At 46.8% G+C, this 26,522-nt stretch overlaps 2 protein-coding genes across 15 annotated transcripts in view; both read right to left on the bottom strand.

Moving 5' to 3' along the window:
• The window catches only part of LOC139264282 (thymosin beta-10), a 154,146-nt gene extending 132,318 nt beyond the window's left edge, over positions 1–21,828 (bottom strand). Inside the window, exon 1 of the mRNA XM_070880519.1 lies at positions 21,773–21,828. The gene's annotated coding sequence lies outside the window, so the exon portion shown is untranslated. The remainder of the gene's footprint in view (positions 1–21,772) is intronic.
• Positions 1–21,842, bottom strand: part of LOC139264228 (mitochondrial nicotinamide adenine dinucleotide transporter SLC25A51-like) — a 56,210-nt gene extending 34,368 nt beyond the window's left edge. For 7 of the 14 annotated variants that reach the window (XM_070880441.1, XM_070880363.1, XM_070880432.1 and 4 more), the window contains exon 1: positions 21,773–21,828. The gene's annotated coding sequence lies outside the window, so the exon portion shown is untranslated. Of the gene's footprint in view, positions 1–834; positions 954–7,056; positions 7,112–21,720; positions 21,752–21,772 lie in introns of those variants that run through there. The other 7 variants (XM_070880457.1, XM_070880448.1, XM_070880415.1 and 4 more) reach the window with 6 other exon arrangements.
• Between the last annotated feature and the right edge of the window lie 4,680 nt (positions 21,843–26,522).

Genomic DNA, 26,522 nt, shown 5'->3' on the forward strand with positions numbered 1-26,522 from the left:
TAAGGGTAACAAATATTTGTACAGCTTAATAGTTTGATTCAGTGAGGAACATACATCATTCCAAACAAGACCCTCATAACAATTCGGTTAATATATAATTCTACCTTTTCATTTGGAAACTATAACTATGAGCAATGCTAAAAAATTTCCCACACTATGATAAAACAGCTAATTCCACCAGACAATCATATAATGAGATATACAGGTACAGAAATTGAAACTTTACACCATAATTCTCTATGCTGATTTTTTCAAAACTGAGATCAATATTTTTTTGTTGGGCAAGAGTACCAAAGGATATGGAGCAAATGCAGGTAAATGGAATTGAGGTACAAAGTTGGGGTACGGTAGCATAGTGGTCATGTTACTGGACTAGTAATCCAGAGGCCTGGACTCTGAACACAAGTTCAAATCCCTCCACGGCAGGGGTATTTAAATTCGATTAAATAAATCTGGAATAAAGCTAGCATCAGTAATGGTGACCATGAAACTACCAAATTATTATAAAAACCCAACTGGTTCACTAATGTCCTATAGGAAAGGAAATTTGCCATCCTTACCTGGTCTGGCCTATATGTGTCTCCAGAACCACAGCAATGTGGTTGACTCTTAACTGCCCTCGGAAATGGCCTAGTAAACCACTCAGTTGCACAAACCACTATGATAAAGTCACTGTGGGAGTACCTTCACCACATGGCCTGCAGCGGTTTAAGAAGGTGGCTCACCACCACTTTCTCAAGGGCAATTAGGGATAGGCAATAAATGCTGACCTTACTGGCGACGCCCACATCCCTTGAACAAATAAATAAAATCAGCAATGATCTAATAGAATACCTTTTTCATGACTTTCAATTTTCCTTTGTATTAACAGAGTGTGTGTATTTTTGCTATAGGAGACTATGCTGACCATTTCCTTACATATCCCAAAGCACCAACATTTGTTCTTTTTTCACCTGAAAACGAAAAAGATTTGAAATTCAAAAACACAAGTGATTTAGAATAGCTTGAAAGGTTTAAGCGATACCTGACAAAGAACAGATATTCAAGTTTGGTTAGAATGTTGGGAACTATAATTGACCAGTCCAACCAGAAAAGCAATTAGCATTCAGAAAACTAATGCAAAGTGCATTCTACTAGTGCGTTCTATGGGCGGACACGTGGCAGATGAAATTTAACGCAGAAAAGTGTGAAGTGACACATTTTGGTAGAAAGAATGGGAGGACATATAAACTAAATGGTACAATCCTAAAGGGGCACGAACAGAGACCTGGGGTATATGGATCGTAAATCGTTGAAGGTGGCAGGGCAGGTTGAGAAAGCAGTTAAAAAAGGCTTACGGGATCCTGGGCATCATAAATACAATACAAAAAGGTGGAAATTATGATGAACCTGTATAAAACACTGGTTCGGCCCCAACTGGAGTACTGTGTCCAATTCTGGGCACCACAATTTAGGAAGGTTGTGAAGGCCTCAGAGAAGGTGCAGAAAAGATTTACGAGAATTATTCCAGGCATGAGGGACTTCAGTTACGTTCATAGACTGGAGAAGCTGGGGTTGATAGAGGTGTTCAAAATCATGAGGGGTCTGGACAGAGTAGATAGAGAACTGTTTCCATTAGCTAAAGGGTCAAGAACCAGAGGACACAGATTTAAGGTGATAGGCAAAAGAACCAAAGGCGATGCAAGAAAAAACTTTTTTTACTCAACGAGTGGTTGGCTTCTGGAATACACTGCCTGAAAAGGTGGTGGAGGCAGACTCAATCTTATCTTTCAAAAGGGAGTCAGATAAGTATATAAAGGAAAAGAATTTGCAGGGCTACGGGGAAAGGGCAGGTGAGTGGGAAGAGCTGAGAGTCAGCATGGGCTCATGACGAGGCTTTGGACAATGTGGACCATTTTCCATACCTTGGTAGCCTGTTAACAAGAGCAGACGTCGATGACTAAGTCAACACCACCTTCAGTGTGCAAGTGCAGCCTTCAGTCACCTGTGGAAGAGTGTGTTTGAAGACCAGGACCTCAAACCCAGCACGAAGCTCATGATCTAAGAGCAGTAGTGATAGCCGCCCTCCTATATGCTTCAGAGACATCGACCATGTACAGCAGGCACCTCAAAGCACTGGAGAAGTACCACCAATGCTGTCTCCGCAAGATCCTGCAAATCCATTGGCAGGATAGGTGCACCAATGTCAGTGTTCTCGCTCAGGCCAACATCCCCAGCATCGAAGCACTGACTACACTTGATCAGCTCCGGTGGACGGGCCACAGCGCCCGCATGTCTGATACTAGACTCCCAAAACAAGCGCTCTACTCAGAGCTCTAACATGGCAAGTGAGCGCCAGGTGGGCAGAGGAAACGCTTCAAGAAAACCCCCAAAGCTTCCTTGAAGAAGTACAACATCCCCACCAACACCTGAGAATCCCTGGGCCATGATCGCTGAAAATGGAGAACCATCCGGGAAGGTGCCGAACACCTCGAGTCCCTTCGCCGGGAGCACATGGAAGCCAAGCGCAAACAACGGAAGGAGCGTAGGGCAACCCAACACCCCAGCCACCAACTACCGTCTGCCCCACCTGTGGCAGAGACTGTAGGTCCCATATTGGAGTAATCAGTCACCTGAAAACTCATTCGTGTGAAGCAAATCATCCTTGACTCCAAGGGGCTGCCCAAGAAGAAGAATGAGCTGAATGGCCTTCCATGCTGTAACCATTCAATGGGCCCAAGTTTCCACATGATTTGCGCCTAATTTTTTTTAGGAGCAACTGGTGGAGAACAGACTATCTTAGAAATCGCAATTCTCCACATTTTTTTTTCTGCAGTTCTAGTCAGGTAGAACAGTTCTATTTTGGAACAGAATTTTTTCTTCAAAAGGGGGCGTGTCCGGCCACTGACGCCTGATTTGAAAGTTTCCACAGTGAAAACGTACTCCAAACTAAAGTAGAATGGAGCAAGTGAAGATTTTTGTAGAACTGAAAAAACCTGTTCTACAAATTAAAAATCAGGCGCAGGTTACAAATTAGGCGTCCAGAACAAGGTGGGGGGGGGGGTGGGGGGGGAAGTCATTAAATTCTATATTAAATCCTTATTTATACTTATACAAATAAATCCAACCTGAATAAACATTTATAAGCAAAGAAAAGATTAAATAAACCATCTTCCTACCTGTGTGAAAGTGCTTCAGGCAGGCCTTTCGGACCGAAGGCTGAACGGGCCGGCCTGAGACTTCGGGCAGGGCCAGTCCCCAGCACCAGATTTACAGGTAGGTGGCATTGGGTTGGGTCGGGGAGGTTCGGGTCAGGGGGGGGGGGGGGGGGAGGGGGCGGGAGCGCGGGTCGGGTCAGGTCCAGTCGGGGGGGCGGGGAACGGGAACAGGAGCGCGGGTCGGGTCGGGTCCAGTCGGGGGGGCGGGGAGCGGGAACAGGAGTGCGGGTCGGGTCGGGTCCAGTTGGGGAGGGGGAACAGGAGCGCGCGTCGGGTCCAGTCGGGGGGGGCGGAGCGGGAACAGGAGCTCGGGTCGGGTCCAGTCGGGGAGCGGGAACAGGAGCACGGGTCGGGTCCAGTCAGGGGGGGGGTCTTGGGTCTGGTCCGGAGGCAGGGGGGGGGCGGGGAGCGGGTGTCGGGTCTGGTCCGGAGGCGGGGGGAGCGGGGAGCGGGTGTCGGGTCTGGTCGGGGGGGGAGAAAGCAGGAGCTGGCCGTGGGAGGAGCCTTATTCACGCAGCCCCAGTGAGGCCATTCAGCCAGGGCTAGGGGCTGCGTGCTTCGGGCCCCTCCCACATAGTTCAGCACCTGGAGCTACTGCACTTGCGTGCCCACTGTAGCGCGCATGTGCAGAGGTCCCGGCACTGTTTTCAGCGCAGGGACCTGGCTCCGCCCCACTACAGCTCGTGCTGCGCTGTGCCGAGGGCCAGAGGACCTGCAGGGAGGTGGAGAATACGGAGGATTTTTTTAGGCGCACTTTGTGGCGCGAAAAACGGGCGTTCAGGTCTAGGCGCGTGTGGAAACTTGGGCCCTATGATTCTACTATAGCTTAGTCAGGAGTATAACAACACCAACTTGCATTAATATAACGCCTTTAATGTATAAAAACATCCCAAGGTGCTTCATGGAGGCATAATCAAAGAAAATGGACGCCTCATCAGAGGAACAGGCTGGTCAAGGAGGTGGGTTTTAAGGATGGTCTTAAAGGAGGAGAAGGAGCTTGAGGCACAGAGGGGCATGGGAGGGAATTCCAGAGCTTGGAGCCTAGGCAGCTGAAGGCACAGCCGTCACTTGTGGGGGGAATGGGTGTTGCAGAAGAGATCAGAATCAGAGGAATGTTAAGTTAATATAGCTACAGGAAAACTGGATTTTTAAAGTAATTTAGTCACCTACTTCTATAGCCACAAGAAGTTATCAATGGACCATGTTCTATCTGAATTAAAAATGTCCGGCTTTAAGTTATAAATGCAAATTGAACAGTTAGCCAAATCAGCTTTCTCCTGATCAATATACTCATACACTACATTAATATAGGCTGACATAACAGGGAATTCTAACATTTTAGTAAAATGCTTTGATGAGCTTTTTAAAACCACTTGCAGTGAACACAGAGTACTATACCACTAATGTGGGGGATTGCCAGATTCAAGCCCTGCCATTTATTTGTTTATAGCACAGTTTCCAGTAACTCCCTGACTATTCAGATCAGGAGGCAAATGATTCAATAAAGTGAAGGAGCAGAAGAGAAAAAAATAATGAGATAGATGGCAAAACTAAGCACAAAACACTACTCAGTCAAAATTAAGCTCTTGGATTCTTGAACTCATCATTTGGAAAGGTGAAGAACTCTTATCATGCAACAGTGTGAGTAGTCAAATGATTGCCAGATTCTAACCAAAATAATATATTTATAAAAATTAATTTAGAAAATGGTATAGAGCCAGAGGACTGGAGGGCAGCTTACATTAGTATTCCTATGTTTAAGGAGAGAAATAGAACTAGTTATCTCATCAGTGGTAGGAAGGATAATGGAATCCTTACTCAAAGATGTAATAGGAAAACATCCAGAAACCAAAAATATAATAAAGAATAGTCAACATGGATTTCAAAAGGGATGGTCATGCTTGACCAACCATATTGAAGTATTTGTAGTAACAAAAAGTAGATAAAGATAATGCAGTAGATGCAATATATCTGGATTCTCAAAAGGCCTTCGATAAGGTACTCCATAGTAAGACTCATGACTAAGCATGCGGAGCCAAGGGACAAGTAGCAGAATGGATAGTAAGCTGGCTGTAAAACAGAGTAGGATTAAAGGTACTCAGACTGGCGGAAGGTGGGAAGTGGTGTTGCAGTGCTGGGACCACTGCTGTTTATCATTTACATAAATAATTTGGACTTGGGAATCGGAAGTACAATTTCAAAATTTGTGATGACACCAAATTGGGAGGGGGGGGGGCACATAATAATATCAAAGAAACTGTGGCAAATTACAAGACTACGTCAATAAACTTGCAGAATGGACATGTAAATGGCAAATGAATTACAATATAGCCAAGTGTAAGGTGGTGCATTTTGGTAGGAAGAATAAGGAGGTCACGTACTCCTTAGAAAATAGTCTAAATAGGGTAGAGGACCAAAGATATCTATAGGTACAGATTCACAAATCATTAAAAAGGAGCACAGCTAGTTAATAAGGCCATAAAAATGCAAACAAAGCACTAGAGGAATAGAATTGAAAAACAGGGAAGTTATGTTAAATTTGTATAGAACCTTGGGTAGACCACACTTTAGAGTACTGTGCAGTATAGAGGTACTGGAGAAGGTGCAAAAAATGATGGACAACAACTTGTATTTATATAGCATCTTTAACGTAATAAAATGTCCCAAGGCGTGTCATAGGAGCATTCATTATATGAAAATCATGTGACACTGGGCCACATAATGAGAAATTAGGGCAGATGACCAAAAGCTTGGTCAAAGAGGAAGGTTTTAAGGAACGTCTTAAAGGAGGAAAGAGAGGTAGAGAAGTGGAGAGGTTTAGGCAGGGAGTTCCAGAGCTTAGGGCCTAGGCAACAGAAGACCACCAATGGTTGAGCGATTATAATCAGGGATGCTCAAAGAGTGCAGAATTAAAGGAGCGCAGATATCTAGGGAGGGGGTGCTGGGGGGGATTACAGAGATAGGGAGGGGCAAGGCCATGGAGGGATTTGAAAACAAGGATGAGAATTTTGAAATCGAGGCATTGCTTAACTGGGAGCTAATGCAGGTCAACGAGCACAGGAGTGACGGGTGAGCAGGACTTGGTGCAAGTTAGGACATGGGCAGCTGAGTTTTGGATGACCTCAAGTTTACGTAGGGTAGAACGTGGGAGGTCAGGAGTGTGTTGGAATAGTCAAGTCTAGAGGTAACAAAGGCATGGATGAGGGTTTCAGCAGCGGATGATCTGAGACAAGGGCAGAGATGGGCAATGTTATGGAGGTGGAAATAGGCAGTCTTAGTTATGCCGCGGATCTGTGATCAGAAGCTCATTTCAGGGTCAAATATGACACCAAGATTGTGAACAGTGTGGTTCAGCCTCAGACAGCTGTTAGGGAGAGGGATGGAGTCAGTAGCTAGGGAACGGAGTTTGTGGCAGGGTGCGAAAACAGTGGGTTCAGTCTTCCCAATATTTAATTGGAGAAATGTCTGCTCGTCCAGAACTGGTTGTCAGACAAGCAGTCTGACAATTTAGATGCTGTGGAGGGGTCGAGAGCAGTGGTAGTGAAATAGAGCTGGGTGTCATCAGCGTACATGGAAACTGATGCTATGTTTTCGGATGTCGTCGCCAAGGGGCAGCATGTAGATAAGAAATAGGAGGGGGCCAAGGATAGATACTTGGGGGTCACCAGAGATAACGATGCGAGAGCAGGAAGAGAAGCCATTGCAGGTGATTCTCTGGCTACGATTAGATAAGAATAGAACCAGACGAGTGCAGTCCCACCCAGATGGACAACGGTGGAGAGACATTGGAGAAGGATGGAGTGGTCAACCATGTCAAAGGTTGCAGACAAGTCAAGAAGGACAAGAAGGGATAGTTTACCTTTGTCACAGTCACAAAGGATTGTCAGTCACAAAGGATGTTATTTGTGACTTTGATGAGAGCCGTTTCGGTACTGTGGCAGGGGCAGAAACCTGTGGAGGGATTCAAACATGGAGTTACAAGGATGATACCAGAACTGAGCAATTATAACTATCAGGAAAGACTGAACAAGCTGGGGCTCTTTACTTTAGAAAAGAGAAGGTTGCGAGGTGACCTAATACAGGTCTTTAAGATCGTGAAGAGGGCTGATAGGGTAGACGTAGGGCAGATGTTTCCACTTGTGGCCGAGTTCAAAACTAGGGGCTATAAATATAAGATAGTCACTAATAAATCCAGTAATGAATTCAGGAGAAACTTCTTTACCCAGAGAGTGGTTAGAATGGCGAATTTGCTACCACATGGCATAGTTGAGGTGAATAGCATAGATGTCTTTAAAGGGAAGCTAGGGAAGTGCATGTGAGAAAGGAATGGAAGGATATGCAGCTCGATGAAGTGGTGTGGGAGGGGACTCTCATGGAACATAAACACCAGAACAGAGCCATTTCTGCTTCCTTGATGAAGGGGTTGACTTATGAAGAGAGCTTGAGCAGGTTGGGCTTATACTCATTGGAGTTGAGAAGAATGAGAGGTGATCTTATTGAAACGTATATGATTCTGAGGGGGCTCGACAAGGTAGATGCAGAGGATGCTTCCCCTCATGGGGGAATCTAGAGCTAGGGAACATAGTTTCAGAATAAGGGGTCGCCCATTTAGAACTGAGGAGGAGGAATTTCTTCTCTCAGGGAGTCGTAAATCTTTGGAGTTCTCTACTCCAAAGAGCTGTGGAAGTTGGGTCACTGAATATATTTAAGATGGAGATAGACAGATTTTTGAACGATAAGGGAACAAAGGGTTATGGGGAGCGGGCAGGGAAGTGGAATTGAGGCCAAGATCAGTTCAGCCATGATCTTGTTGAATGGCGGAGTAGGCTCGAGGGGCCTAACGCTCCTATTTTTTATGTTCATATGTTGTCAGTCTTGTTTCTATGCTGTAAATTCTATGTAAAAAATAATGCTTATACCACCACCTAGTGATAAAGCTCACAACTGCTAGATACTGCTATTCACCAGACAGAACAAAGGATAGTGTTTCTTTGACCCGTATGAAATATTTAGACTTGTAAAGAGGTTTATTTTTAATTAAAATTTGACCAGAGCCAATTTTTAAAAAGGCATGAATATGGCCTCCAAAAGTCAGTTTGACGTTGTAGATTAGCACTATGGGTTTATCAGGAACTGGCTTGTGGCCTAATGATCAGTCTGCACTAATCAGCAGGGTAAAGTAGCAAATGTTACAAGCATATTAGTGCATTGTTGATGGAATCTTCCACATTAACAACCAGTAGAAATCCCTGCACTGTTACCATCTAGTCACTGTCTCATAAAGTGATGGATATCTGAAACATCAGTTTTTTGAATATGCTTGTAGCAATCATTAATTCTTGAAGTATTCTGAGGAACAGAATGACTAGTCTGTAAAATTACTGAGCAAATTCATGTCTGCTCCATATTTTTCCCAATTTCAGTGACTCATGCCAGAGTATGTCCCATGTTGTAGGAGAAAGGAAGTTAGTGAAACTTACTAATGAGAACTTCTTAAAGCTACATTTTACATGTTGTATCCATGTCTGCTGCTGTTCATCTTGCAGGATAGCTGTGACAGCAGATCATGGCCCACAGATGCTCACAGCAAGCCAGAGTGACCATTCTTCGCAAATGTTGACAGGCTATTCAAAAGTGAGCAGGGTTTCCCAGTCATAAAAACATAGAAAATAGGTGCAGAAGTAAGCCATTCGGCCCTTCTAGCCTGCACCGCCATTCAATGAGTTCATGGCTGAACATGCAACTTCAGTACCCCATTCCTGATTTCTCGCCATACCCCTTGATCCCCCGAGTAGTAAGGACTTCATCTAACTCCTTTTTGAATATATTTAGTGAATTGGCCTCAACAACTTTCTGTGGTAGAGAATTCCACAGGTTCACCACTCTCTGGGTGAAGAAGTTTCTCCTCATCTCGGTCCTAAATGGCTTACCCCTTATCCTTAGACTGTGTCCCCTGGTTCTGGACTTCCCCAACATTGGGAACATTCTTCCTGCATCTAACCTGTCTAAACCCATCAGAATTTTAAACGTTTCTATGAGGTCCCCTCTCATTCTTCTGAACTCCAGTGAATACAAGCCCAGTTGATCCAGTCTTTCTTGATAAGTCAGTCCCGCCATCCCGGGAATCAGTCTGGTGAACCTTCGCTGCACTCTCTCAATAGCAAGAATGTCCTTCCTCAGGTTAGGAGACCAAAACTGTACACAATACTCCAGGTGTGGCCTCACCAAGGCCCTGTACAACTGTAGCAACACCTCCCTGCCCCTGTACTCAAATCTCGCTATGAAGGCCAACATGCCATTTGTTTCTTAACCGCCTGCTGTACCTGCATGCCAACTTTCAATGACTGATGTACCATGACACCCAGGTCTCGTTGCACCTCCCCTTTTCCTAATCTGTCACCATTCAGATAATAGTCTGTCTCTCTGTTTTTACCACCAAAGTGGATAACCTCACATTTATCCACATTATACTTCATCTGCCATGCATTTGCCCACTCACCTAACCTATCCAAGTCGCTCTGCAGCCTCATAGCATCCTCCTCGCAGCTCACACTGCCACCCAACTTAGTGTCATCCGCAAATTTGGAGATACTACATTTAATCCCCTCGTCTAAATCATTAATATACAGTGTAAACAGCTGGGACCCCAGCACAGAACCTTGCGGTACCCCACTAGTCACTGCCTGCCATTCTGAAAAATCCCCATTTACTCCTACTCTTTGCTTCCTGTCTGACAACCAGTTCTCAATCCACGTCAGCACACTACCCCCAATCCCATGTGCTTTAACTTTGCACATTAATCTCTTGTGTGGGACCTTGTCGAAAGCCTTCTGAAAGTCCAAATATACCACATCAACTGGTTCTCCCTTGTCCACTCTACTGGAAATATCCTCAAAAAATTCCAGAAGATTGGTCAAGCATGATTTCCCTTTCACAAATCCATGCTGACTTGGACCTATCATGTCACCTCTTTCCAAATGCGCTGCTATGACATCCTTAATAATTGATTCCATCATTTTACCCACTACCGATGTCAGGCTGACCAGTCTATAATTCCCTGTTTTTTCTCTCCCTCCTTTTTTAAAAAGTGGGGTTACATTGGCTACCCTCCACTCGATAGGAACTGATCCAGAATCAATGGAATATCTTCACTGATGTCTACACATGCACTTTCCAATAATTTTCACTGAACACAATCAGAAGTAGAAAGCCTGACATATGACATGCAGCCCCGCCCCACCGGATGGGCACCTCACTGTAGAGTTCTCCTCGCCGAGATCAGCTAAGCAAAGAACTTTCACTGTGTAACTCGGTATCACACCACTGTCCGGCCCGGAAATCGGCGCGTTCCTGGCCCGCAAGACCATCAGCAGGCCGGGGCCATTGGAGGGAGCAGCGTGCAGTGGCTCAACCGGAAATCGGCACGGTCCCGGCCTGCAAGACCATTAGCAGGCCGGGGCCATTGGAGAGAGCAACGTGTGGTACCATACCACTGCAGGGAGCAGTGCGTGCTGCTGCAGGAGGGCGACGGCTACGAAGCCAGGTTACTGATTGCAGTGCGGGCAGGCACAGCAGGAGGGGCAAGAGTCCATAGAGGGAAGTGACCGGGGCCCAGGAGAGGCGAGAATCTGGGGCCCAGAAGAGGCAAGGGACCAGGGGCAGCACAAGCCATCCCACACTGCAATATGTGTGCACGCTCGGTCTGTGCAGCAGAGCTCGCCTCCAGTTGTCTTGGTTAACCTTTGCCACTGGATCAAGACCCAGCTCTGTCAAGCCCATGTGGTGGCTGGTGTGCAACGGCCACCAAAAGTTACAAAAAATCTATGCACAGGCATCTTTCACCCTTCACGATGTAGTTCGGGATCTGGAATATTAGGTCCTTTATTGAAACACCTGTGAACTCATCCCTTTTTGGCGTGAAAGCAAGTCATCCTCGCTTCGAGGGACTGCCTATGATGATGATGATGATGTAGTATAGCATTTATTAACTGAGCCATCAGCAAGCTCTAGGAAAGGTTTTCTTTTAAAAAGAAAAGTTACCAATTAAATGGCAGAATTGGCACAAACTAATCACAGAATTATCTGTAGTTTGATAAAAGCAGAGTGAGCAATACATTTGGCAACCAAAATATTAAGGGCAACCAAGAGTTTTCCTGATTATATCCAGAGAGGGGCACAATCCAAGTTCAGAGATGAGAAAAACAAAAAGGTTAATCATTACTTTGTGCTTTCACATCTGTCAACAGATACATTATTCCAGAATTCAATTCCAACAAATCTATGACAACATGGAACCACAGAAGTTTATAGAACAGAAAGAAGCCGTTCAGCAGATTGTGTCTTGTGCCAGCTTTGCTACAGCAATCGAAAAGGAATCTCATTGACTAACGCTCTTCCTGTAGATACCCGTTTAAATCATTTAAAAGATACAATGGTCTCTAGCTCAGCTACAATCCTCAACATTTCCAGTGACTGAGCAATTTTAGTGCTCTTTCCTCACGTCAATTGCGGGGTAGAATCATAGAACAGAAGGAGGCACTTCGCACATCGAGTCTGCGCTGGCTCTTTCAAAGAACATTCCAGTTAGTCCCACTCCCCCGCTCTTTCCCCATAATCCCTGCAATTTTTTCTCCTAAGTATTTATGCAATTCCCTTTTGAAAGCTACTATTGAATCTGTATGCACCACCCTATCAGGCAGTGCATTCCAAATCCTAACACTTGTTGCATAAAAAGGTTTTTCCTTATGTCACCTCTGGTTCTTTTGCCAATCACCTTAAATCGGTGCCCTCTGGTTATTGACCCTTCAATCATTGGAAACAGCTTCTCTTTAGTTATTCTATCAGAACCATTCATGATTTTAAACACCACCATCAAATCTCCTCTTAGCCTTCGCTGCTCCAAGGAGAACAACCCCAGCTTCTCCAGTCTATCCACCTAACTGTATTCCCTAAGACTCCCTAAGCAAGCGCTCTACTCGGAGCTCCGACACGGCAAACGAGCCCCAGATGAGCAGAGAAAACATTTCAAGGACACCCTCAAAGCCTCCTCGATAAAGTGCAACATCCCCACCGGCACCTGGGAATCCCTGGCCCAAGAGCCTCCAAAGTGGAGGAAGAGCATCCGGGAGGGCGCTGAGCACCTCGAGTCTCGTCACCAAGAGCATGCAGAAACCAAACACAGACAGCGGAAGGAGCGTGCGGGAAACCAGGCTCCCTACCCATCCTTTCCTTCAACCACTGCCCTACCTGTGACAGAGACTGTAATTTCCACGCTGGACTGTACAGCCACCTGAGAACTCACTTTTAGAGTGGAAGCAAGTCTTCCTCGATTCCAAGGGACTGTCTATGATGCTGATTCCCACATACCTGGAACCATTCTAGTAAATCTCTTCTGTACCCTCTCCAAAGTCTTCATGTCCTTCCTAAAGTGTGATGCCTGGAATTGGACACAATACTCTAGCTGGGGTCGAACTAGTGTTTTATATAGGTTTAGCATAACTTCCTGGCTTTTGTACTCTATGCTTCTATTTATAAAGCTCAGAATCCCATATTCTTTATTAACTATACATCTTAGTAGTGACAACTGAATATGGTGAGCTGGTCATGATTATATATCTGTTCCAGGAAGTAAATGGTGCTTCCTGCCAGTGATGGGAGCACAAACAAGTAATCACAACCAACTGAAGTCTAATTGCATTGGACAGTATTGATCCCTGAGTGCCTCAGTACAGTATATGGGAGATTGCCATTCAAGGCTGAAACTTATTTCCCAGACATCTGATCTGACCCCAGGAATAAATACTGTAGCAGATTACCTCACAGATTTTTAAACTGGGGTCTGAGGGATAATCAATTCCTGTCCATTAACGTTAGCCACACAGCAAGTCACGAGCACAGCATCTCAGAAGTTCTATAATCTTTGCTGTATTTATTGACTTTGTGAGAATGTTATTTCTACTGCTGCATATACAGGCGCAGTGTCCAAAATCCGGAGTTCCGGAATGTTCGGAGTCTGGACCGATTGGTGGCAGGGTCGTCCAGAATCCGTAAAATGTTCCGGAATCCGGACCCTGCCAACCACGAGGTGCCGCCGCCGCCGCCCGACCTCAGGCCGCCCTCCCTCGGGCCTCGCCCGCCGCCCCTCGACCTCGGACCATGCCTCAACACCGCCGCTGCCCAACCTCGGACCTCGCCGGCCTGCCCGAACACCTCCTCAGTGGCGGGGCCCCGCCCGGCGACCCGAACAACTCATCGACGAGCACCCTCCCCCCCCGACCCCCTTTCTGACGTTCCGAAATCCAGAAATAATGGAACCTGGGCTCGGGTGTTTCCAGATTCGTGACATCAGAAAGACGTTCCAAAATCCAGCAAAACGCCAAATCCGGAACAACCTCGGTTTCGAGGGTTCCGGATTTGGGATTCTGCACCTGTACCAATAAAATTGGGGTTTTTTTTGCGATGCTTTTCTTTTTAGGAGTTATTTCAGGGGGTCCCGGGGAGTGCATCAATTTTTGCAAAAACCAATGATTTGTCTATCCTGCTCAAAAGGAAACAGATAAGTCCAACTCTTACACAATAAACCTGCACCTGGATACAGCTTCTCCAAGCAAGAATAGGTTAGCAAGGTATGGTGTTCCAAATTTGAAGATTCCTCAACAGCCATTGTATGCACTCTATATAATCTGGAGGCAGACATGTCCCAGCTAGCTACTGGGGCACCATGTACTAGCTCAGTGGATTAGACTCATTGATAGCAGGGACATGTATGGCAGATTGAGGTGTTGTGTTGAATGGATGTGTCACAGCCAAAACACAAGCCGCATAACTGGACTTGACATTACAAGAATAAATTTAGCACAAAAAAAAGTTACGTTGCTCGGTATAGTTAATAATTTATCATCTACAAACTTCCTACTGATTTTCCCACCTTTCAAAGGTTAAATCATACAGACAAATAAAAATTGGAATGCAGAATAGGAAGCAAAGAGTAGGAGTAAATGGGTACTTTTCAGAATGGCAGGCGGTGAGTAGTGGGGTACCGCAAGGTTCTGTGCTGGGGCCCCAGCTGTTTACGCTGTACATTAATGATTTAGACGAGGGGATTAAATGTAGTATCTCCAAATTTGCGGATAACACTAAGTTAGGTGGCAGTGTGAGCTGCGAGGAGGATGCTATGAGGCTGCAGAGCGACTTGGATAGGTTAGGTGAGTGGGCAAATGCATGGCAGATGAAGTATAATGTGAATAAATGTGAGGTTGTCCACTTTGGTGGTAAAAACAGAGAGACAGACTATTATCTGAATGGTGACAGATTAGGAAAAGGGGAGGTGCAACGAGACCTGGGTGTCATGGTACATCAGTCATTGAAGGTTGGCATGCAGGTACAGCAGGCGGTTAAGAAAGCAAATGGCATGCCTTCATAGCGAGGGGATTTGAGTACAGGGGCAGGGAGGTGTTGCTGCAGTTGTACAGGGCCTTGGTGAGGCCACACCTGGAGTATTGTGTACAGTTTTGGTCTCCTAACCTGAGGAAGGACATTCTTGTTATTGAGGGAGTGCAGCGAAGGTTCACCAGATTGATTCCCGGGATGGCGGGACTGACCTATCAAGAAAGACTAAATCAACTGGGCTTGTATTCACTGGAGTTCAGAAGAATGAGAGGGGACCTCATAGAAACGTTTAAAATTCTGATGGATTTAGACAGGTTAGATGCAGGAAGAATGTTCACAATGTTGGGGAAGTCCAGAACCAGGGGTCATAGTCTAAGGATAAGGGGTAAGCCATTTAGGACCGAGATGAGGAGAAACTTCTTCACCCAGAGAGTGGTGAACCTGTGGAATTCTCTACCACAGAAAGTTGTTGAGGCCAATTCACTAAATATATTCAAAAAGGAGTTAGATGTAGTCCTTACTACTAGGGGGATCAAGGGGTATGGCAAGAAAGCAGGAATGGGGTACTGAAGTTGCATGTTCAGCCATGAACTCATTGAATGGCGGTGCAGGCTAGAAGGGCCGAATGGCCTACTCCTGCACCTATTTTCTATGTTTCTAGAATCCCAAAGTTCCAGTGGAGCTATTGCTGAGAACAGTGAGCCGAGTAACTCCACAACTGACAGAATTTTCATTTAAATACAAACACAGGTGAAGAAATGAAGGGAAGTACAGGATGGACCTCTTATCCGGCACCACTCCTCGCCCAGCACCATTTCCGGCGGCGCACGCACAGATAATTTTTTCATACTCATCAATATTCTCTGCTCTTCCTCGGTCCAATTCTGAAAGGCACTGATTGCCTAAGTGGCCTTAAGGGCGAGTATTCAAGTCGGCGGGGGTGGGGGAGAAAGAGAGGTTCAATCTGTACTACTAATTATATTTTGGATTAAATTATAAATAAAAGCTTGATAAAAGTTACTTAAAAAAATATATATGTTTATACCCCTCCTGGCCGCTATCTTTCTCCTCGGTGCCGGGAACTCCTGCAACCACACAGCCACCATAGCTCTGCTTACGCTAGGCAGGTTTGCACTTAACCTGATCCCGGCTCAGCACACGGATTGCACAGAGTCCCATCGAACTGCCTCCTACGCCCTGGCCGGGGTCGGACCGCGACCTGGGCTGGCCGCTCCCCCCCCCCCCCACCCCGCTGCCGTCAGGCCGAGTCCTCGGGTTGGCCGCTCCTCCCCCACCCCCCGCTGCCGTCAGGCCAAGTCCTCGGGCTGGCCGCTCCTCCCCTCCCTGCAGTCGTCGGCGCTCCTTCCAGGGTTGGGCCAGCGGGCCACGTCCTCGGGCTAGCCACTCCTCCCCTCCCCTCCCCGCTGCTGTCAGGTCAAGTCCTCAGGATGGCCACTCCTCCCCTCACTGCTGCCATTGGCGCTCCCTCTGGAGTCGGCCCGGCGGGCCGAGTCCTCGGGCTGGCCGCTCCTCCCCTCCCCGCTGCCGGCGGGCCGAGTCCTCGGGCTGGCCACTCCTCCCCTCCCTGCTGCCGGCGGGCCGAGTCTTCGGGCTGGCCACTCCTCCCCTCCCCGCTGCCGGCGGGCCGAGTCCTCGGGCTGGCCGCTCCTCCCCTCCCCGCTGCCGGCGGGCCGAGTCCTTGGGCTGGCCGCTCCTCCCCTCCCCGCTGCCGGCGGGCCGAGTCCTCGGGCTGGCCGCTCCTCCCCTCCCTGCTGCCGGCGGGCCGAGTCTTCGGGCTGGCCGCTTCTCCCCTCCCCGCTGCCGGCGGGCCGAGTCCTCGGGCTGGCCGCTCCTCCCCTCCCCGCTGCCGGCGGGCCGAGTCCTCGGGCTGGCTGCTCCTCCCCTCCCCGCTGCCGGCGGGCCGAGTCCTCGGGCTGGCCGCTCCTCCCCTCCCTGCTGCCGGCAGGCCGAGTCTTCGGGCTGGCCGCTTCTCCCCTCCCCGCTGCCGTCGGGCCGAGTCCTTGGGCTGGCCGCTCCTCCCCTCCCCGCTGCCGGCGGACCGAGTCCTCGGGCTGGCCACTCCTCCCCTCCCTGCTGCCGGCGGACCGAGTCCTCGGGCTGGCCACTCCTCCCCTCCCTGCTGCCGGCGGGCCGAGTCTTCGGGCTGGCCGCTTCTCCCCTCCCCGCTGCCGTCGGGCCGAGTCCTTGGGCTGGCCACTCCTCCCCTCCCTGCTGCCATTGGCGCTCCCTCTGGAGTCGAGCCCTCGGGTTGGCTGCTCCTCCCCTCCCTGCTCCCTCCAGGGTCGGGCCGCAACCTAGGCTGGCAGCTCCTTCCCTCTCCGCTCTGCCAAATAAAAAGAAAAGACCTCTTCATTACTTTCAATGAGTCTTGGAGATCGTTTGGGGGGGGATCGTGGGGCTGGGGATATCTGTATCGGGGCTGGCTGGCTCAGCAGGCATTTGTAGAAGGCGGTAGAACACGTGACCGACCTCCCCTCGTCCGGCAAAATCCCTTATCCAGCCAGGTCCCGAGGGTGCCGGATAAGGGAGGTTCAACCTGTACATACAAACTGCCACCCTGTTACAAGAGATCAGTAGGTATTGTTGCAATTTCCCTATAATCTTTCATGTATAACACTTCGGCTTCTGTGCATTCCTTCCTCTAATGACTAGCATGACCTGGAAAGAACTAGAACTAATCAGCAAAGCCAATTAATAACCTGATTAATATGAGAGAAATTCCATTATTTCCTGGTGATTTATTTTTGCATCATTAAGGCCAGAGATGTCAGTGCTAGACAGGCAGCCTATCCCAGCTTAGGAATTATTTGTGTGTATTTCAATTGGAATTTTGCACACATATTCTGCAAAACAGTAATTGCCGCAAAATATTAGAGAGCCACAGAATAGGTGTAAATCTACAGCGGCATTACTCAATGCCTTTTTGCTGATGGCCATAATCCCAAGCAATGTCTTTATCCCTGCGCATTGTAAGGAATGCTGCAACATGAACACAATGAAGTGATGTGACAGGTGTCTATGATGCTCCATGCAGAGCACTCACAATGTCAATCACACCACCTAAAGAAGCCATATGTGGAATCACTGACTTTTGGAGAGATTCCCCTATTGCTTACTGTGCACAGAGCAGCTGTTACATTTGTCTATATTATAGACACTGATACTTTAGAACAACTCATTGTATGTGATGCCAAGACATTAAGCAAACTAAAATTGCAAATATTCTGTGTTATTCAGTTTGGTGCAGAAATAGCACTAATGTTTGCCAAAGCTTAAACATTTCTTATACTCGTGGAATGTTATAGGGCTGGAAAAGGTTAAAGGGATAGGGAGAGGCAAGGCCATGAAAGGATTTAAACTGGAGATGAGAATTTTAAATTTGAGGAGGACAAGGAGCCAATGTAGGTTAGCGAGCACAGGGGTGATGTGTGAATGGGATGGAGTGAGTTAGGATAAGCACAACAGAGTTTTGGATGAACTGATGTTTATGGATGGTGGGAGGCCAGCCAAGAGAGCACTGGAAGTCAAGTCTAGAGGCAAAAGCCATGGACAAAGGTTTCAGCAGCTGATGGGCTGAGGGACTCGAAGGCTTTATCTGAACTGTTAAGTTTGCTCCTCTTCATCAGTTTCATCTGCCCCTCCCTTTCTGTGTAAACTTTTCCAGCCCTACAACCTTCCATGAGCACGAGAGATGTGTAAGCTTTGGCAGACATTAGTGCTATTTCTGCCCCAGACTAAAGAAAGACATTTTGCAATTTTGATTTGTTTACTCATTTGCTTCTGTCAAGGAACTGGTTTTCTACAGAGTAATAGATCAATACTCTATGGAAATATACTTCATGCTAAAAAGCCAAAATAATTCACCACGGTTTCCTTAGTTGGCAGATTCCTCCCAAATGAGGGGCTTTCATTAACAAATGCCACAGTCCTCCCTCCAAGAGTGATGCACTACATTTGATAAGGCAAAGTCAGCTGCACTTGCAAAAAAAAATTACTTTTTTTTGTTGTGAATTTCCAAGAGATCTGCACAATCTAAAGTGAAGAAAATTGTTCAGAAGACAACAAATGAAAAGCTGAAACTTTTACTGGCTGAGATGTGTGTGTGTCTAGATCGTGTAGCTATTGACTTTATGTACCAAAGGAACGCCTTATAGATGGAGTGAAGGCAGCTTTAAATACACAACCATTTTGGGAGTCTCAGTGCAGGTTTCACACGCTTTTCCATCCAGGCACCTCAGCTGCCAGCATAATAGGCACATCAAATATCCATAAACTACTCAATTAACTGTGTACCAAGATCACGCTCCTCCGTAATATCATCAGACCTTTGCTTAGTTCAGTATTCTCGGAGATTTTGTTTGGGTGCATGCTATTACAAAAAAAATCCATATTGTCTGTAGCTCCTAAATCTGATTTTTTTTACAACACAAATTTTCCTCTACAGCATTTAACTTGTAGTCAAATACAGTCTAAAATCCCCAAATGCATTAGTGACTATTCTTCACTAAATACAGTTTGACAAATAATCATCAACAGTTTCAATAACAACTTGCATTTACATCATGCCTTTAATGTAGTAAAACATCCCATGGCATTTTCAAACAAAATTTGACACCGAGCCACATAAGGAGATATTAGGATAGGTTTGGTCAAAGAGGTAGGTTTTAAGGAGCGTCTTAAAGCAGGAAAGAGAAGTAGAGGCGAAGAGCTTTAGGGGGGGGAATTCCAGAGCTAAAGGGCCTAGGCAGCTGAAGGCACAGCTGCCAATGGTGGAGGATTTAAAATTGGGGATTCGCAAGAATGCAGAATCAGAACACAGATCTCGGAGGATTGTGGGCAATGTGGCCGTTAAGCTGTGCCACCGTGCAGCGGTCTAGAGGTCCAGCACAGGCCGCTCACCGGCTTTATAATAGGAATAATCTCACGTGTGTGAAGATTTAAATGGGCCGCACAGACAGTTAAAGGGTCCTCGCACAATTTTTTTTTTTACAGGGAACATTGGTTGTAGGGCTGGAAGAGGTTACAGAGGGGCGAGGCTATAGATGGATTTGTAAATAAGGATGATAATTTTAAAATCGAGGCACTGCTTAACCAAGACCTAATGTAGGTCAGCAAGCACAGGGGTGACGGGTAAACAAAATTTGGTGCAAGTTGGGATATAGGCAGCAGGGTTTGGGATAATCTCAAGTTTATGGTGGGAGGCTGGCCAGAAGAGTGTTCGAATAGTCAAGTCTAGAGATAACAAAGGCACGATGAGGGTTTCAGCAGATGAGTTGAGGCAGGGGTGGAGACGAGCAAGGTTATAGAGGTGGAAGTAGGCAGTCTTGGTGATGGAGATGTTAGATCGGAACCTCAGCGCAGAGTCAAATAGGATGCCAAGGTTGCGAACGATCTGGTTCAACCTCAGACAGTGGCCAGGGGGAGGGAGCGATGGAGTTGACGGCAGGGACTGAAGACAATGGCTTTGGTCTTAATATTTAGTTGAATGAAATTTCTGCTCATTCAGTACCAAATGTCAGACAAGCAGCATGACAAATCAGATTCAGTGGAGGGGTCAAGCGAGGTGGTGATGAGGTACTGCTTGGTGTCATCAGCATCTATGTGGAACCAGATGTGTTTTCATATGATATCGCCAAGGGTCAGTATGTAGATGAGAAATAGTAGAGGCCAAGGATAGATTCTTGGAGGACTCCAGAGGCAACGGTGTAGGAGCAGGAATAGAAGCCATTGCAGGTGATTCTCTGGCTATGATTGGACAGATAGGAATGGAACCAGGAGAGAGCAGTCCCACCCAGCTGAACTAAGAAGAGAGGCATTGTAAGAGGATGGTGTGATCAACCTTGTCAAAGACTGCAGACAGGTATGAAGGACGAGGAGGGATAGTTTACCACAGTCACTTTGGATGTTACTAGTACTTTTATTAGGGCCGTTTCAATGCTGTGGGCGGAAATCTGATTAGAAGGGTTCAAACGTGGAGTTACAGGAAAGATGGGCATGAATTTGGAAGGTGACAACACATTCACAGACTTGAGAGTTAAGGGAGGTTGGAAATGGAGCTGTGGTTTGCAAGGATATTAGAGGGGGCAAGGGTGGGTTTTTGAGGAGGGGTGATGATGGCAGATTTGACGGGAATTAATTTCAGGATTAAAAGTGGCAGATTTTCCAAATACCCATAAACACATCATTCCTGACCTCACATCTATCAGAACTCAGCCCTGGACTTGCATTTTGGGAAAATGGAGTTTATGACCAAATTTCAAGCAAAAATGTTCCTGTGTATGCAACGAATATTTCAGCACAACCCCAAAAGAATACTCTGACAAAAGGTCATCAACCTAAAACAATAACACTGATTCTCTCTCCACAGATGCTGCCTGCCCTGCTAAGCATTTCCAGCATTTTCTGTTTTTATTTCAGATTTCTAGCACGCAGTATTTTGTAAGGAGGGCTCAGTTGGGCTGCAGGAAATACAAAACGAGGATCAGATTTCGAACCAGAGGTCCATAGCATAGCCATTCCACTCATGTCTTAGGTTCTATACTGAATACTCAAACTAATCCCATTACCCCGCTCTCTGCTCATAACCCTGTATCAATCCAAAACTAATCCACTGCCCCACTCTCTCCCAAATTAATCCCACCTCTGCACTCTCTCCTCATCACCCTATATCACTCCAAAACTAATTCAGTGTCCCACTCTCTCCCCATAGCCCTGCATCACTCCCAAACTAACCCCATTACTCCACTCTCTCCCCAAAGACCTGCATCAATCCCAAAATTAATCCTACTCTCCACCCCACCCCCCAGCCCTACATCACTCCCAAACTAATCCCATTACTCCACTCTCTCCCCAGAGCCCTGCATCACTCCCAAACTAATCCCACTCTCCCCATAGATCTGTACCAATCCCAAAATTGCCCCCATCTGTGCTGCTGGGTGACTGCTGCCCTGCTCGGCAGTGGGTGCCCTATAACCTGACCCCCACTCCCCGGGAGATAGATGTCCCCGGAGCGGCGTGCACTCGCTCGCCAGGCCCCGCAGGCGGGACAGGCCCGGCTCTTGCCCTCTCAACTTGGCTCTCGGACACCCACAACTGCCAACGAACCCGCGCCTACCGACAAAGCCGCTGCCTTCTCCGGCTCAAGCAAGTCAACCGCCGCTCTTTACCTGTCTCCTTGACCCGCCGCTCGCGCTGCCCCACCCCCGGGCGCGCCGAGCTCTGACGCCAGCACGTACAGCTCCGGGAGCGCGCACGTGTTTGCACACCGTTTGCCCCGCCCTGGACGTAGGTAAACAACCACGGGCAACGTGCTGACGTCAGCGCGCGCACGTTGGAAACGCCGAACAGGCGGCTGCGGAGAGTCACGTGAGCGCCGCTGCCACTCAAATGGAAACCTGTGGCTTGTTGGTCTCCACACTCAAGTTTGTTCCACCTGCCTTCAATCCCCTTCAGGAGGGCTTGAAAGGCTGATGAGTGAAAAAAAATGTTTCAGCTGTTCGAGGCGTGGCCTAATCATTAGGCTGATGAGTGAACTCTTTTTGGGGAAAACGAAAACATTAAATCGTGGCCCCCCCCCCCCCACCGATCTGGGGGACGCACCAAACATTTACAACGCCCATTTTTTTTGTTTTTTTTTGTGTTTTTTTTTAGGCACTAAAATCATATTTTTTTCTCTAAGTGCCCCCTATAAAAGGGGAGGGGGCTGATGAGTGAAACTCTTTTGGAGTTTACCTGCAAAACATAAACATTAATCGGTGCCACCCAACCTGGATGACACACCAGATATTTACAAGGCCCATTTTTTTTGTGTTTTTTTTTGTGTTTTTCTTTTTTTTTGGGCACTAAAATCAATTTTTTTTCCCTCCAGTGCCCCCTATAAAAGGGGAGGGGGCTGATGAGTGAAGCTCTGTGTGATCGCTGGCAGGTGTTTGCAAATCCAGGGGCACCTGGCACCCATCCGCTCACGTTATTAGTCATTGCACAGCTACCTTGGCATCGATGCAATTTTACAGGATTAAGGAGCAAAGCTGGAAATAGGGTTGCCAACTCTATATTCCTATATTCCTGACACTATCCTAATATTAACTGGGATAAAATTAGTGTGAAGGGTGTCAAGGATACGGAATTCCTAAAATGCATTCAGGAGAAATATTTTAGCCAGTACGGTCCGGAAGAGTCCGTGTTCCATGTTTTTATTGAATGCACGAGGTTGCAGCCCCTGTTCCATTATTTAAAGGGGCTGCTCCTGAAATTGTGGCTGTACTTCAGTCCCACACTCCTGATCTTTGGGCACCCTGTGCGGAGGGGAGTGGGTAGGTCCGAGGGCCTCCTCGTAGGACTGCTCCTGGGCACGGACAAGGGTGCCATCAGCCGGTCCAGGCAGCGGGCGGTCGAGGGGGTCGTTCAGCCTGACTGCCTGCCTCTCTTCCGCGCGTACATCCGCGCCAGGGTGTCCTTGGAGATGGAGCACGCGCTGTCCACCGGTACGCTCGCGGCCTTCCGCGAGAGGTGGGCGCCGGAGGGACTGGAGTGCATCATTACCCCCGGCAACCAAATTTTAATTTGATTTTATTTATTTTACAATTTAATTTGTTTTAATTGCCGGTTTTAGTGTCCCCCTCCCCTTTTATAGGGGGCACTTGGAAAATTCACGATTTTAATGCCCAAAAAAACCCCCAAAAAACTACAAAAATACAAAAAGAACAAAAAAAAAAAAAAAAGGGCATTGGAAAATGTTTGGAGTGGCTCCCCAGATTGGGGGGTACTTGATTTAAATGTTTTATTTTGTCTCTAAAAGAGTTATTAGTCATTGCACAACTACCTTGGCATCTATGCAATTTTACAGGATTAAGGAGCAAAGCTGGAAATAGGGTTGCCAACTCTATATTCCTGCATTCCTGACACTACCCTAATATTAACTGGGATAAAATTAGTGTGAAGGGTGTCAAGGATACGGAATTCCTAAAATGCATTCAGGAGAAATATTTTAGCCAGTACGGTCTGGAAGAGTCCGTGTTCCATGTTTTTACTGAATGTACGAGGTTGCAGCCCCTGTTCCATTATTTAAAGGGGCTGCTCCTCAATTTCTGGCTGTACTTCAGTCCCACACTTCTGATCTTTGGGCACCCTATGCGGAGGGGAGCGGGTAGGTCCGAGGGCCTCCTCGTAGGACTGCTCCTTGGCACGGCCAAGGGTGCCATCAGCCGGTCCAGGCAGCAGGCGGTCGAGGGGGTCGTTCAGCCTGACTGCCTGCCTCTCTTCCGCGTGTACATCCAGGCCAGGGTGTCCTTAGAGATGGAGCATGTGGTGTCCACCGATACGCTCGCGGCCTTCCGCGAGAGGTGGGCGACGGAGGGACTGAAGTGCATTATTACCCCCAGCAACCAAATTTTAATTTGATTTTATATGTTTTAAAGTCTAATTTATTTTAAATGCCGGTTTTAGTGTCCCCCTCCCCTTTTATAGGGGGCACTTGAAAAATTATGATTTTAGTGCCCAAAAAAAACAAAGAAAACACAAAAATCACCAAAAAAAAACCCCCAAAAAAACAAAAAAAGGGCACGTGAAAAGTGTTTGGAGTGTCCCCCAGATCGGGGGGCACTTGATTTAATGTTTAATTTTGTTAACCCCAAAAGAGTTGTCATAAGCCCAACAAGGAAGGGAGCGATTCTGGACTTGTTTTAAGGAATGAAGTTGGGCAGGTGGAAGGGGTATCAGTGTAAGAGCATTTTGGTGCTGGTGATCATAATTCAGTTACATTTAAGGTAGTTACAGAAAAGGACAAAGACCAGGAATAAAAGTTCTCAATTGGGAAAAAGCCAATTTTGATAAGCTGCAAGGTGATTTAGCCATAGTGGACTAGAAACATCTTCTTGAAGGTAAATCAGCAACAATTTGGCAAGTAAAATCAAGGAAAACCCAAAGATGTTTTATATACATTAAGAGCAAGAGAATAACTAAAGAAAGAGTAGGGCCTATTAGAGACCATAAAGGTAATCTGTGTAGAGGCAGAAGACGTGGGTATGGTTCTTCATGAATACTTTGCGTCTGTTTGCATCGCCTCTCTTTTTTGAAATCATCAGGGAGGAGGAGTGCGAAATATTAAATGAAATAAACAGTGCGAGAGGAAGCATTAAGGGGTTTAGCAGCTTTGAAAGTGAATAAATCCCTAAGCCCGGATGAAATCCCTTGTCCCAGGCTGTTAAGAGAAGTAAAAGAGGAAATAGCAGGCTCTGACCATTTTCCAATCCTCTCTGGCTACAAGTGTGCCAGAGGACAGGAGGACTTGTTTAAAAAGGGAGAAAGGGATAGACCGAGTAATTACAGGCCAGTCAGGAAAATTATTGGAAAAAATTCTGAGGGACAAGATAAATCTTCATTTAGAAAAACACGGATTAATCAAGGACAGTCAGCATAGATTTGTTAAGGGAAGGTCGTGTCTGACTAACTTAATTAAATTTTTTGAGGAAGTAACAAACAGGATCGATGAGGGAAGTGCATTTGATGTAGTGTATATGGATTTTAGTAAGGCTTTCGATAAGGTCCCACGTGGCAGATTGGTCATGAAAGTAAAAGCCCATGGGATCCAGGCAAAGTGACAAGTTGGATCCAAAATTGGCTCAGAGGCAGGAAGCAAAGCGTAATGGTTGATGGGTGTTTTTGTGACTGGAAGGCTGTTTCTAGTGGGGCTCCGCAGGGATCAATAATCGGTCCCTTGCTTTTCGTGGTATGTATCAATGAGACTTGAATGTAGGGGTTATGATTAAGAAGTTTGCAGATGATACTAAAATTGGCTGTGTGGTTGATAATGAATAAAAAAGCTGTAGACTGCAGGAAGATATCAATGAACTGGTCAGGTGGGCAGAACAGTGGCAAATGGAATTTAATCCGGAGAAGTGGCGATCCGGAGATCAGCCATGATCTTATTGAATGGCGGAGCAGGCTCGAGGAGCTAGATGGCCTACTCCTGTTCCTTATTCTTATGTTCTTATGTAAGTGTGAGGTAATGTGTTTGGGGAGGACTAACAAGGCAAGGGAATAAACATTAAATGGTAGGACATTGAGAAGTGTAGAGGAGCAAAGGGACCTTGGAGTGCATGTCCACAGATCCCTGAAGATAACAGGCCAAGTAGATAAGGTGATTAAGAAGGCCGACGGAATACGTGCCTTTATTAGCCGAGGCATAGAATACAAGAGCAGGTAGGTTATGCTTGAACTGTATAAAACACTAGTTAGGCCACAGCTCGAGTACTGCGTGCAGTTCTGGTCACCACATTACAGGAAAGATGTGATTGCATTAGAGAGAGTACAGAGGAGATTTACAAGGATGTTGCCTGGACTGGAGAATTTTAGCTATGAGGAAAGATTGGATAAGCTGAGCTTGTTTTCTTTGGAACAGAGGAGGCTGAGGGGAGACCTTATTGAGGTGTATAAAATTATAAGGGGCCTAGATAAAGTGGATAGGACAGACCTATTTCCCTTCGTAGAGGGGTCAACAATAGGGGGCATAGATTTAAAATAATTGGTAGGAGGTTTAAAGCGGATTTGAGGGGAAATATTTTCACCCAGAGGGTGGTGGGGTTCTTGAACTCATTGCCTGAATGGGTGGTAGTGGCTGAAATCCTCACCACATATAAAAAGTACTTGGAAGTGCACTTGAAGAGCTGTAACTACAGGGCTACAGACCAAGAGCTGGAAAGTGGGATTAGGCTGGATAGCTCTTTGTCGGCTGGCATGGACACGATAGGTCGAATTGGCCTCCTTCCGTGCTGTAAATTTCTATTATTTTATGACCTCCTCCCGCTAACCCCTCCGCCCTCACACTTGCGCACCAAATCGCCCCTTGCAGTTTATCGCTTCCATCAATTGGAAAGCGAACAGACTCCTCACTACCTGCTAATACAAAATACTGCGGAT

This window comes from Pristiophorus japonicus, chromosome 1, assembly GCF_044704955.1.
Source record: "Pristiophorus japonicus isolate sPriJap1 chromosome 1, sPriJap1.hap1, whole genome shotgun sequence".
Lineage (NCBI taxonomy): Eukaryota > Metazoa > Chordata > Chondrichthyes > Pristiophoridae > Pristiophorus > Pristiophorus japonicus.